This window comes from Hemitrygon akajei, chromosome 6, assembly GCF_048418815.1.
Source record: "Hemitrygon akajei chromosome 6, sHemAka1.3, whole genome shotgun sequence".
NCBI lineage: Eukaryota > Metazoa > Chordata > Chondrichthyes > Myliobatiformes > Dasyatidae > Hemitrygon > Hemitrygon akajei.
In genome coordinates, this window is record NC_133129.1 from 81,495,232 (window position 1) to 81,508,114 (window position 12,883).

At 40.9% G+C, this 12,883-nt stretch overlaps 1 protein-coding gene across 6 annotated transcripts in view; it reads right to left on the bottom strand.

Annotated features, from left to right (window-relative positions):
* The window catches only part of cntln (centlein, centrosomal protein), a 540,355-nt gene that overhangs the window by 376,044 nt on the left and 151,428 nt on the right, over window positions 1-12,883 (bottom strand). The gene's annotated exons all lie outside the window — the stretch shown is intronic.

Below are 12,883 nucleotides of genomic sequence, written 5' to 3' on the forward strand. Positions count from 1 at the left end.
GCTGTAAGTCGTACTTCAGCTTCTTGGAAGGAGTTAGCTTGTGTTGCTATGCATAGGTTGTCTGCATAGATAAACCTGCATGTGTTAGGAAAGATTGGTTGGTCATTTGCGTAAACATTAAATAGTAGAGGTGCCAGGACTGATCCCTGTGGTAATCCATTCTTTTGTGGACGCCACCTACTCTTAATTCCATTAATTTCTACATAAAATCTGTGATTTTCTAGGAGGCTTCTTATTACTTTGACTGTGGTTTCATTCTTTAACATTTTAGATAATTTCAGTAGAAGGCCTCTGTGATTCACAGTGTTATATGCATCTGTTAAGTCAACAAATACTGCCCCTGTAATGTCACATTTTAAAGCCTTCCTCAAAATACTGGGTTAAGTTCAGGACTTGACCATAGCAAGGGCAGCCTGGCCTGAACCCTGCTTGGTCTGGTGTTACAAGATCTTCGACTAAGGGGGATATCATGAGTGTGCGCCAATGAGATTTACTGTCATTTCCCAAATCAAAAGCTGTGGATGAACCTGAAGGTTCGTAGTCTTCTGAGGGCTTGATCTGTTGCATTTAAGTCTGGCAACTCAGTTCTGTACAGCAAAACCAGTTATAAACTGCAGAGTGCTAGTTTAAGAGCTCAGAAACAATTACAAGCGTGTTTGGAGGCGACTTCAGATGCACATCAACTCCGGCAAGGTTTGCAGGCCATTGCTTCCCACAAAGCAAAACCCATCATGAATGGCAGAGATGCTTCATGACCAGATGACCTCAATGCCTTTTATGCTCGCTTTAAAAGGAGGAATAAAACCACAGCAGCGAGGATCCCTGCTGCACCCAAGTACCCTGTGATCTGTCTCAGAGGCTGACATCAGCCAGTCTCAGGGGGGTGAACCCCACAAGGCAGCAGGCCCTGATGGAGTAACTGGTAAGGCTCTAAAAACTGATGGGGGATATTCAAAGACATTTTTAATCTCTCACTGCTGCAGTCAGAAGTTCCCATCTGCTTCAAAAGGGCAACAATTATACCAGTGCTCAAGAAGAACAATGTGAGCTGCTTTAATGACTATCGTCCAGAAGCACTCACATCTACAGTGATGAAGTGCTTTGAGAGGTTGATCATGGATAGAATCAACTCCTGCCTCAGCAAGCACCTGGACCCACTGCAATTTGCCTATCGTCACAATAGGTCTACGGTGGACATCATCTCAATGGCTCCACACGCGGTCTTGGATCACCTGGACAATACAGTACCCATGTCAGGATGCCATTTACTGACTATAGCTCAGCATTTAACACTGTCATTCCTACAGTCCCGATCAGAAAGCTACAGAACCTGAGTCTCTGTACCTCCCTCTACAATTAGATCCTGACCACAATCTGTGTGGATTGGTAATAACATCTCCACCTCACTGACAATCAACACTGGCACACCTCAGGGGAGTGTGCATAGCCCACTGCTCTACTTCCTCTACACCCATGACTGTGAGGCTTGGTACAGCTCAAATGCCATCTATAAATTAGCTGATGATACCTCTACTGTCAGATTCTCAGGTGGTGATGAGAGAGCGTATAGCAAGATATACCAGCTAGTTGAATGTTGTAGCAGTAACAACTTTGCAGTCAATGTAAGACAAAAGAGTTGATTGTGGACTTCAGAAAGGTAGAACAAGGAAATGCACACCAGTCCTCATTGAGGGATCAGAGGTGAAGAGAGTGAGAAACTGCAAGTTCCTGGGGGCTAATATCTCTGAGGACCTAACCTGGTCATAACGTATGGATGCAGCTATAAAAGTAGCAAGACAGTGGATATATTTCATCAGGAGTTTGAGATTTGGTATGTCAACAAAGACACTCAGTTTCTACTGATGTACCCTGGAGAGCATTCTGACTGGCTGCATCACTGTCTGGTATGGGTGGGGGCGGGGGTGCTAGGAGCTACAGCACAGAATCAAAATAAGCTGCAGAGAGTTGTAGAATTAGTCAGCTCCATCATGGGTACCAGCCTCTGCAGTATCCAAGATACCTTCAAGGAGTGGTGCCTCAGAAAAGCGTCTTCCATCATCAAGGAACCCCCCCCCCACCTTCACCAAGGACTGCCCTCTTCTCATTGTCACCATCAGGAAGTATAGAAGCCTGAAGGCAAACACTCAGCGATTCAGGAACAAACAGCTTCTTCCCTTCTGCTATCCAATTTCTGAATGGACATTGATCCCATCAGCACTACCTCACTACATTGTTAGTTTTGTTTTTACATCTCTTATCTATTTAATACACATATATACTTAATGTAATTAACAAGTTTTTTTCAGTACTTATCATGTATTGCATTGTACTGCTTCCACAAAATTAACAAATTTCATAACATAAGCTGGTATTAAACCTAATTCTGATTCTTCATCTCATGTTCTTGATATTTATTGTTTATCTTGCATTTGCACTTTCTGTTGTCTTTTGTACACTGGTTGTTTGTCCATCCTGTTGGATGTGGTCTTACATTGATTCTACTGCATTTCTTGGATTTACTATGTATACCCGCAACAAAACAAATCTCAAGGTGTATATGGTGACACACATGTACTTTGATAATAAAATTACTTTGAACTTTGAAGTGCCAGGAGGGAGGTCAATGAGGGGGACAAATGGACAGGGGAGTTGCTAAGAGAGCAATCACGGTGGAAAGTGAAGAGTGGAAGGGAGGGAAAAGTGTGTATAGTCGCAGTATCCTCTTGAAGATGGCGAAAGTCATGAAGAATGCTTACTAAATGTGGAGGCACATGCGGTGGTAGGTAAAGACGAGGGCAACTCTGTGCCTGTTAATACAGTGGGAGATAAGGTGAGTGCAGACATCCAGGAAATGGAGGTGATCCAGGTGACAGCAGCATCAATGGTAGAGGAAGGGAAACCCATTCATTGAAAAAGTAGAATATGAAGGACTGTTGGTCCCACTCCCATCAAGGAAGAAACTACAGTATCCAAGCCAGGACTACCAGACTCAAAAACAGTTTCTTCCTCCAAACATCAGGCTGATCAACACTTTCAGCCATTTAATCCATCCTACTACCACTACTTGATCATTTCCTGTCAGTCACCTTATGCACAGGTACGCCTGTACCTAGTGTCACTTTATGTACAGACATTCTATTATGTAAGCTAATCGTATGTATTTATATTTATTGTGCTCTTTATGTTTATTGTGTTTTTTAAAACTGCATCGGATCTGGAGTGACATCATTTCCTTCTTCTTTACACTTGTGTATTGATGTATGTCAATAAACAATCTTGAATCTCAGAGAACACTGTGGAAGTTGCTGACTGGCCTCAGCAAGGGGGAGGTCAGCAGGACTAAGGAACTCATTTTGGAGGTCGGGAAGGGAAAGTCAAGAGAACACACTGAAGTCCTCATAGAGAATTCATGGTGGAACACGTGAGCAGCTTCGCTGGGCATCAACATCTCAGTGAGTCTGTGATGGGCCCAACACTTTAATGCAATTATGAAGAAGGCACATCAACAGCTATACTTCATTAGAAGCTTGAGGGCATCAGCATGTCATCAAAGAGCCTTAGAGATTTGCATAAATATGTGCTGCAGAGCATTCTGACTGATGGCATCACAGCCAGGTATGGAGGCTCCAATGCTTAGGATCGAAAGAGGTTGCAAAGGGTTATAGACTCAACTAGCTCCATCTTAACCCAACCCTCCCCACTGTCAAGGGCATCTACAAGAGGTGGTATCTCAAGGTGGTCTCTATCATTAAGGATCCTCATTATCTGGGACATGTCCTATTGCCGTTACTACCATCAGGAAGGAAGGAAGGTTTAAAAACCCATATTCAATTATTCAGAAACATTATTCTTCCTTTCTGCCATCAGATTTCTGAATGGTTCACAAACCCATGAAGTCTATCTTATTTATTTTTTGTACTTTGGAGGGTTAATGAGCCTACCAGCGACTCCTTTGCTTGCATCTTCGGAAGCAGCTCTATTTCCACCATTAACATCTTTATTTTCGCTTCCAGGGTTCTTTTGAAGACCCTGAGCTGGAGTTACATGCAGGCTTTGGTTTTTCACAGGAATGGGACCTGTTCTCCGGGTTCCACAACTGGCCAAGGGTTTGGCCTGAGAGTCTCGCTCGTGTTCGGAAGCCTAAGATCTCAGGGCTCTAGAGATGGGTGAATCAAGGATTGGTGTCATGGCAGGAGACTCGTGTGTCATCAGGGATGCCAGAAAATCTTTTGCTGTGGGCCCGAAGACCCAAGGTCTTTGCAAACTTTGGGCACAGAGCTCATAAAAAGCGACAAAATGAACTTTTAACATGGTAAACTGGCGGGTTGTTGTTATGGCTCCCGCTCGCTGTGAAAATAGGGGATACCTCCCTCTCCCTTGCCAGGGAGAGAGAGAACCTGTGGTTTGTCGAATGTCGGATGAAATGCGAAGCCCTTGGGGGTAACTTTGGTCGTTGTCTTTGCTATTACTTAGCACACGCTTGGGCTCGGTGACGGTACTGATGCCCCCTTTTTTGCCGGCAGGGGGGAAGGGGGATCTTTGCTTGCTGCCGCTTACACGCGGGAGTATACTTTGGGGTTCTCACGTTTCACTGTCGTTCATTATTTGGGGCACTTCTGTTTTCGTGGATGTTTGCGATGAAAAGGCACTTCAGGATGTACATTGTATACATTTCTCTGACATTAAATTGAACCTTTGAACCTTAATTTTATAATTATAAATTACATGATTCTTGTATCTTAGCACCACACTGCTGCCATAAACAACAAATTTCATGTCATGTCAATGACTAAATCTGATTCTGACTGATTTTTTGAGGTAACCAAATTGATTGATAAAGGTACAGCAGGATTTATGATCGGTATGGATATTTAACAAGGTTCCACATGATAAGCTGGTCCCAATGTTTAAGGCATATGGGACCCAAGACTAAGGCTTAACAAATACATGTTGATAATCCTAAATTAATATGTCTCTCTATATGCTGATAAGAATTGCCGTGAAAATTTATTCCAATAATTTGTCAAATTCCAATATTATGCTAGTTGGTCTTAAAAGTTTATTAGTTCTCATGTTTCAAGGATGGGACCACATTACTAATCAGCCAGTTCTCCAATAGAGCTTTAGTGGCTGAACAGAGTTGGTAAATAAAAGTCAGAGACATACCTTTTATTCTCTTATTTCTCTGACATTTTATCTAACAGCTTGCATTAAAGATGTTTGATCATTTAATAAGGCCTCCCTGTGTTTACAATTTCAAATATTTCACATTCCTCCACTTTATAATCAGTATTTGTATCACCATAACCAACTGACAATCCCCCATTTTCACCACTATTATTTCTTTATTTAACCTTTGTCTTCCTAATTTCCTTTTTAATTTCACCCTGCACATCTACATTTCTCTAGGTTTTCTACAATGTTAAACCGACAGTAACTGTCTTATCCTACTCCTCAATATTCATGGGATGTGTAAATTTGGAAGTTCCACCCTTTTTTTTAAAATGAACCTTGAAAACCTCTCCATAAACGTACTTTAAGTAGCTATTTCCAATGCAAATTCTTTCTCAGCTTAATTTAAAACTGTTAGTTTTAAGCCAGTTCTGAATTATTACTCAAGATCTATCTTTAGATTTTTTCCATAACTACGCTATGTACAACCACAGTATGATCACTACCTCCAAAATGTCCTTCCACCATCGGCTTAAAGGTTCATTGTCCAAAACTAAGCCCAACCTTACAAGGGACATGTTTCATTATTTAGGTCTTATTATTTAAAAAAAAAATCGCTTGAATGCATTTTCAGTTTACTTCTTTTATACCACATTGCTATTACAGTTCGGGGCATCAGGGTTCAGAGTTCAATCATAGCGTCATCTGCACATCCTCATCGTGGAATTCATAGGTTTTCCCTGGGGGCTCCAGTTTCCTCCCACAGTCCAAAGATGTACCGGGTCGGTTCACTGGTTATTGTAAATTGTACTGTGATAAGGTTAGGATTAATCAGGGTTATTGGGGGTTGCTGGGGTGGCAAGGCTCAAAGGGCCAGAAGGCCTATATTGCTAAATAAAATAAATAAATATTTCTTACACCATTGCCATCTAAGTTAATGTCAGAGTAGTTAAAATCCTCTCCTAAATTATTTTATTATTTTTGAACTTCTTAGAATACTTCCACTAGAATACTCATACGAGAAAACATTTTCCTTTCCACTGCTTCTAAATATAGAAAATAGAACATTTGTTCTTCTGTCTCCCAATAAGATAGAAGACTCAGTACAAATGGCTTAATTTGAGGTTTCCAATCTGTGACACCCAAAAAGAAGCACAAAGTACTGTAGTGGTTGAGGTGAAGGATGTAATAAGATTGTGGACCATTTGAACTTTGAAGAGTAAATCAATGTTGCTGAAGGAAAAGATTAGGTGAAAGCATGTGCAGGTAGATGGCCTTACATGTAGATTTTAAGATACAGGGAGAACAATGATTTGAGGAAAGTTTAATATCCAACAGTACATTATTTGTCTTGCAATTACTGCATAATTGCTTGGCAACATCCTCCTTGCGGACAACTTAGCTCTGGCTTCTGTTCCTGCACATAACAGTACAGGAATCAGAAATGGTCGCATGCTGGTGCTTGTGATCTACTGCTCCATGGCCAAGCTCACCGTCGAGTTTAGTGACAAGCACAAATGAATTAAGCTGAGACCAGATGCACTTCATATATAGCCCATTAGCTTTACACCAAGGACAGCATTGCTGATCTTGACTGACAAGAGTAGGTAGTTAGCACATTTATTACCATTTAATTTTACCTTTATGTTTTAGTGAATCTCCAGCACTTATTTAATGGTTTTCATTAACTTTTAAGGATTTTTTTAAAAATTAACTCTATGTTTAAATGTCTCTAATTATCAGATGCTGTTAGACCTACTTACAGGATTTTCAGTTTTATTTCATATTTTCAAGAACTGCAGTATATTACTTTTGGCCACATTTGTTGATTTTTCTTACAAATCATCTCTTTCAATAGCTATAATTTTTTCACCAATATTTCTGGAGTCTCTTTTTTAATCCCCTCCATCTACCCTCCCTGAAAACAGTAAGTATAAGGTTTACTGAGCAAATATTTTTGCCAGTCTTTAGGCTATGCTTCACCCATGGCCATGAGATGCATTTGTGCACTTCACTTCTATTTTACATTATGTTTATTAATTTGATATAATTGAAAATTGGGGTATTTTGATTCCTTGGTTTCCTCTACCTTCCAAACAAAACTCCCACTCTCCACATCCAATTGTTCCATTCCAATGGTGCTGTCAGATTCCCATCATTCTAGCAAAACAACTTAAGTCCTCTTGAACAACAGCAGCAAATTTACCTGATGAAGTTAGTCCCGACAAAGGGTCTCGGCCCGAAACTTTGACAGTGTTTCTCCTTATAGATGCTGCCTGGCCTGCTGTGTTCCACCAGCATTTTGTGTGTGTTGAGCAAATTTACCTACACAGATATTGGTCTCAGGCAATGTGACCATCCTACATTGATACCACTTTGTCTAGAATCCTAAAGCAATCCTCCTGCAGCATTTAACAAAACATCTCATGACACTTTACAGGAGTATCAGCAAAGTAACAAGGAGATATTGGGGCATATCCCTTTTAGTATAGTTACGCAAGTATATTTTCAGAGAAAAGAGAAGGTGTAATGGGGGGAGGGGAATTCCAAACCTTATGATATTAGCAGCTGAAGACAATTACTAATGGTGGAGAAATTAAACTCAGGGATACACAAGAGAAAAAATTACAGAATTGCACACATTTTGCTTCCATTTGTAACAATTTTTTTGTTTGATTCTTGGTTATATCCCTCCAGTACTTCGAATATGCTCCTTTATAAACGGAGTCAGTGTTTAGCTATTCCACACGTCATCTGGCAGGAACTGCATTTCCAATCAGTACCACTTCTCATTCAAGCTTGCTTCCCGGCTTAAGACTTTTATATCTCTCACATGAACAGCTGACAGGTGAAAATGTTGACCTCTACTGAGACTTAACCACAAGAAACAGTTCTAACAACCAACATATTTAAAATTATTAGTGTACTGTCAAGTTGAAATAGAATTTTAAATTAGATCAGAATACACTCACTGTCAGACACTATGAATTAGTAATTAGATGTGTATTGTACAATAGTGCAGCTAAAGAAAACACTACATATTGATATCACCTTTGATGTAAGCAGGTTAAAAGAAAACAAAACAGCGAGCATAAGGTGCCATTCAAACCGTCATTGAATAACTTCTGTAAATACAATTAAATATTTATCAAACATGATACTGTGTCCCCTCTATTCAAAATCCTCCATTGTATCTTTCTTTTTAAATTCTGTAGAATCATGTGCAAGTATCGGTATGGAAATTATAGCTACCACATTAAATCTACATGGCGATGCTGAGGTGCCATAAGGGTTTTCATCTGTCGATCTGCACAAGAATCTAGTCAGAGCACTCTAAATATACTAGCGATTGAAAAGTAGTTAAGAAGAGTGTTAGTTCTCTCAGTTCAAAAAGGGGTTTGATCAGTAAGCTAGAAAGTTTGGTTTGGAATAAATGATTGCAAATGCATGCTACAAGGACCTAATCTTGCCCTGCTTAACATAAAGGGAGATATTAATTCTGTGTCAAAGTCTCAGATGTCTTTCCGATCGGATCATGAACCTTCACCCAGTTTTCCCTCCTCCTTGTGGCTCCTTCGAAATTGGCTATTATGTCCAACTACGTCACAAAGAACAAACATTAATTGGGGGTAAATAAATAATAGTACACCACAGCATGCCAATTTAAACCAATCCTATGTGCCTGCTTATATTTTTTATCCCCTACATGCTCATGTGTCTGTCTAAATGTCTCCTAAAGGCTGTCATATCTGTTCTATCACCTCCACGAGGAGAGCACTCCTGGCACATACCAGTCTCTGTGTCAAATAATTTACCTTGCACATCTCCTTTAAGCCTGCCCCTCTCACCATAGGTTTCTATGTGCTCTAGTATTTGACATTCCCATCATGGGAAGACGACTATCTTTTTAATACCTCTCTCAAGTTTATATACTTCCACTAGGTTTGTCCCTTAGCCTCAGATGTTCCAGAGAAAACAATCTAAGCTTGTCCACCTGTCATTATACCCAATATGCTCTAATCCAGGCAACATCCCAGCACACTCTCAAAAGCCTCTACATCCTTCCTGTCATGTGGTGATCACACTATTTCTCAAATATGGTCTAGTAAAGTTCTATACAGCTGTAACATGACTTCCCAACTTTCATACTCCATGCCACGCACGAGGAAGGCAAGACTTTATACACCTTTTTTACCACTATCCACTTGTATTGCCACTTTCTGGGAGCTATGTGATGAAGGTCTAGTTACTGAAGCCCACAAATCCAAAGCCATGTGAAGAATTTACATTTTACGTTTAAAAAGTGAAACAAGCATCTTTTCTGCAGGATTGCACTGATGCCATTGGTAGATCAATATCATAGAGTGAAGTTTGGTATAATTGCATAGTCAATCACACATACATAGGCATGTAGTTCATCCAGGACACCTGATTCTCCAAGGACTGGAGAAAAAAAAAGGACAGTAATTATAAAGGTGGTTACAGCAATTAGACAAATGCAAAGATTTAGATAAGCAATAAATAAAAAGGAACAAAAATATCTCAAGTAGGTGGCAACAGATTGTCAGAGAAGGGGTAAGATGAAGCAGAAGAGAGTTAAAGGAAAAGGAAAACGCCTGAGAGGTAGATAGGTATAGACATCAGATTGAACCCTTAAATAGCTGTACTCATAGAATCAAGCAACTTGTGAAACATTGATATCAGGCAAGTCAAGCAAACAACACAAACTTCAGAGACCATGGGCATTATGCTTTACCCCAATAAATCCTAAATTCAGCACCCCGCAGCAAGTTGTTTAGTAGCCAACTGGACATCCCATCATCTCTTTCCTATACTTTTTATTTCCTTAGTGTCAGAGGTAAAACTCGATTTGGAATGCAAGAACAGGAGTTCCACACAAGGCATTGTTTGGCTCTACGACGTATAGACTAACAGGATGATAATCAAAGTACTAACTTTTAATGTCATAGTTTCCCTTATCACATGTAATATTAATGCTCCAACTGCTCTAACTCAAATATCAGGAACACATAGCAATTGAAAGAAAGCAAAACATTTTATAACCACACAACAGCAAAAAAGCAGCTCATGTATCCATTCCTTACATTACAGTTGAGAGAAAATATTTCCAACAGTTTCAGCAAAGGCTGTGTTTCAGAAAAAAATTGGGGATATTCAACCACAGATTTTCTTCAAAACTTAATCTTAAAAAAAATCCAATTTAATTCACTCTCCAGAAATTAATCAAAATATACATCAGGATAGAAAACTGAAATCATTTTACATCATGGCTTTCATCTGCTGTTCTATTCAAAATTACCACATAACACAAGATCCTTTCAAGCCAATCCTGGAATCGCACCTTTGCAGCAGCAAATGTTTCTTGGGAAACATGTTTAATTAAAGTTCTTCCTGGCACCAGCCAAATCTTGTTTACACTCGCTTCAAAATCGATAACACTGAACCCCAAGGAGAGCCACTGACGCAACCCGCACCTTGGTCATCTCCAAGCCTGAGGTATATGTAGGGCATTCCAATGCATCAACAGCCGTGGGGAGCGGGGCCAGACGGCATCTTAGGGCGAGTACACAAAGCATGCATGGCACAGCTGGCTAGTGTGTTCACAGACATTTTTAATCTTTCCCTCTCCCAGCGTGTAGTGCCCTCTTGCTTCAAAACATCCACCATCGTCCCTGTACCAAAGAAAACCAAGGCAGCATGCCTGAGCCACTGGTGTCCTGTCGCACTCACCTCAATCATAAGAATATGCTTTGAAAAGCTGATCAAGGACTACATCTGCAGCATGCTACCGCCCACACTGAACCCCCTACAATTCACCTACCGACACAATCGATCAACAGATAGATTACAGTTCAACATTCAACACCAGAAATCCCCCCCCCCCCCCCAGGATTGGCAAACTCATACATCTCGGTCTGCACCCTGCTTTGTGCAGCTGGATCCTGGACTTCTTCTGGATCACCTGCAGGTGGTAAGGATGGGCACCCTCATCTCTGCTCCTCTGACCCTCAACACAGGAGCTCCCCAGAGCTGTGTCCTGAGTCCCTTCCTCTAATCTCTATACACCAACAACTGTGTTGCCACACACAGCTTCAATCTGCTGATCAAGTTTGCAGATGACATGACATTGATAGACCTTATTTCCAACAATGATGCGACATCCTACAGAGGAGAAGTCAACGCCCTGACACAGTGGTGCCAAGAAAGCAACCTCTCCCTCAATATTGAAAAAACGAAGGAGTACAGGATTACAGGAGGAACGAAGACAGGTTAACCCCTATTGACATCAATGGGACTGTATTGAGAGGGTGAGTAATTTCAAGTTCCTCGGTATACACATCACCGAAGATCTCACCTGGACTGTACATGCCGGCTGTGTGGTGAAAGAAGCACAGCAGTGCCTTTTTTTTTTTTACCTCAGACAGCTGAAAAAGTTTGGGATGAGTCCCCACATCCTCAGGACTTTCTATATGGGCACTATCGAGAGCATCCTGACTGGCTGTGTCACCACCTGGTACCCAAACTGTACTACCCTCAATCTCAGGGCACTGCAGAGTGCTGTGGACAGCGCAGCACATCTGCAGATGTGAACTGCCCTCTATTCAGGACAATTACAGCAGCAGGTACATAAAGAGGGTGTGGAGGATCATCAGAGACTCCAGCCACCCAACCACAAACTGTTTCAGGTGCTACCGTCTGGTAAATGATACCATGGCATTAAGGCAAGGACCAACAGGCTCCAGAACATCTTCAATCAGATTGATCAATACACATTGATCTGATTGCATATCTGACTGTGCATACATGTATGCAAAACAACTATGTGTACAATCTTAATGTTTGGGCAATATCCTCCCATATTTTCCTTCCTTAGTGCTTATACTCAGTGGTGGAGACGCAACATAAAGATTTTTTACTCGCTTGTGTTGTAAGATGGATGTAAGAAATAAAATTCTAATTCTAACCATGCGTCACTTTACGATGACCAATTAACCTACCCGGTACGTCTTTGGATTGCAGGAGGAAACCGGAGAATCTGGAGGAAAAACCACACATTCCATAGGAATGTACAGAGTAGAGACTCCTTACAGAATGGTGCTGGAATTGAACTCTGAACTCCCAGATGCCCCAAACTGAAATGCCACTATAACTGCTATGCCACCGTGGTACCCCTGAATGTCGAATCTTCTCTGGGTCAATAGTGCATTGTCAGTTTTCACACCAGTGGGGTTGATAATGCACTATTTGGGAGATATATGCCAGAAAAAAATGTACCTTCACAAATAACAACCTGAATAAAAAAACAGGTGTTGAATTTTGCATTTGAGTGATAGGACATCCAATGAAAAATATGTACAAAATTGGTTAAGCCCATTTTCAACTGTGCAACACTATTTCTATTTGGAATTGAAACACAGAAAACCTACAGCACAATACAGGCCCTTTGGTCCACAATGCTGTGCTGAACATGTACTTACTTTAGAAATTACCTAGGGTTACCCATAGCCCTCTATTTTTCTAAGCTACATGTATCTATCCAGGAGTCTCTTAAAAGACCCTATTGTCCACCTCCACCATAGCCCATTCCACACACTCACCACTCTCTGCGTAAAAAACTTACCCAACATCTCCTCTGTACCTACTTGCAAGCATGTTAAACCTGTGCCCTCTCATGTTAGCCATTTCAACC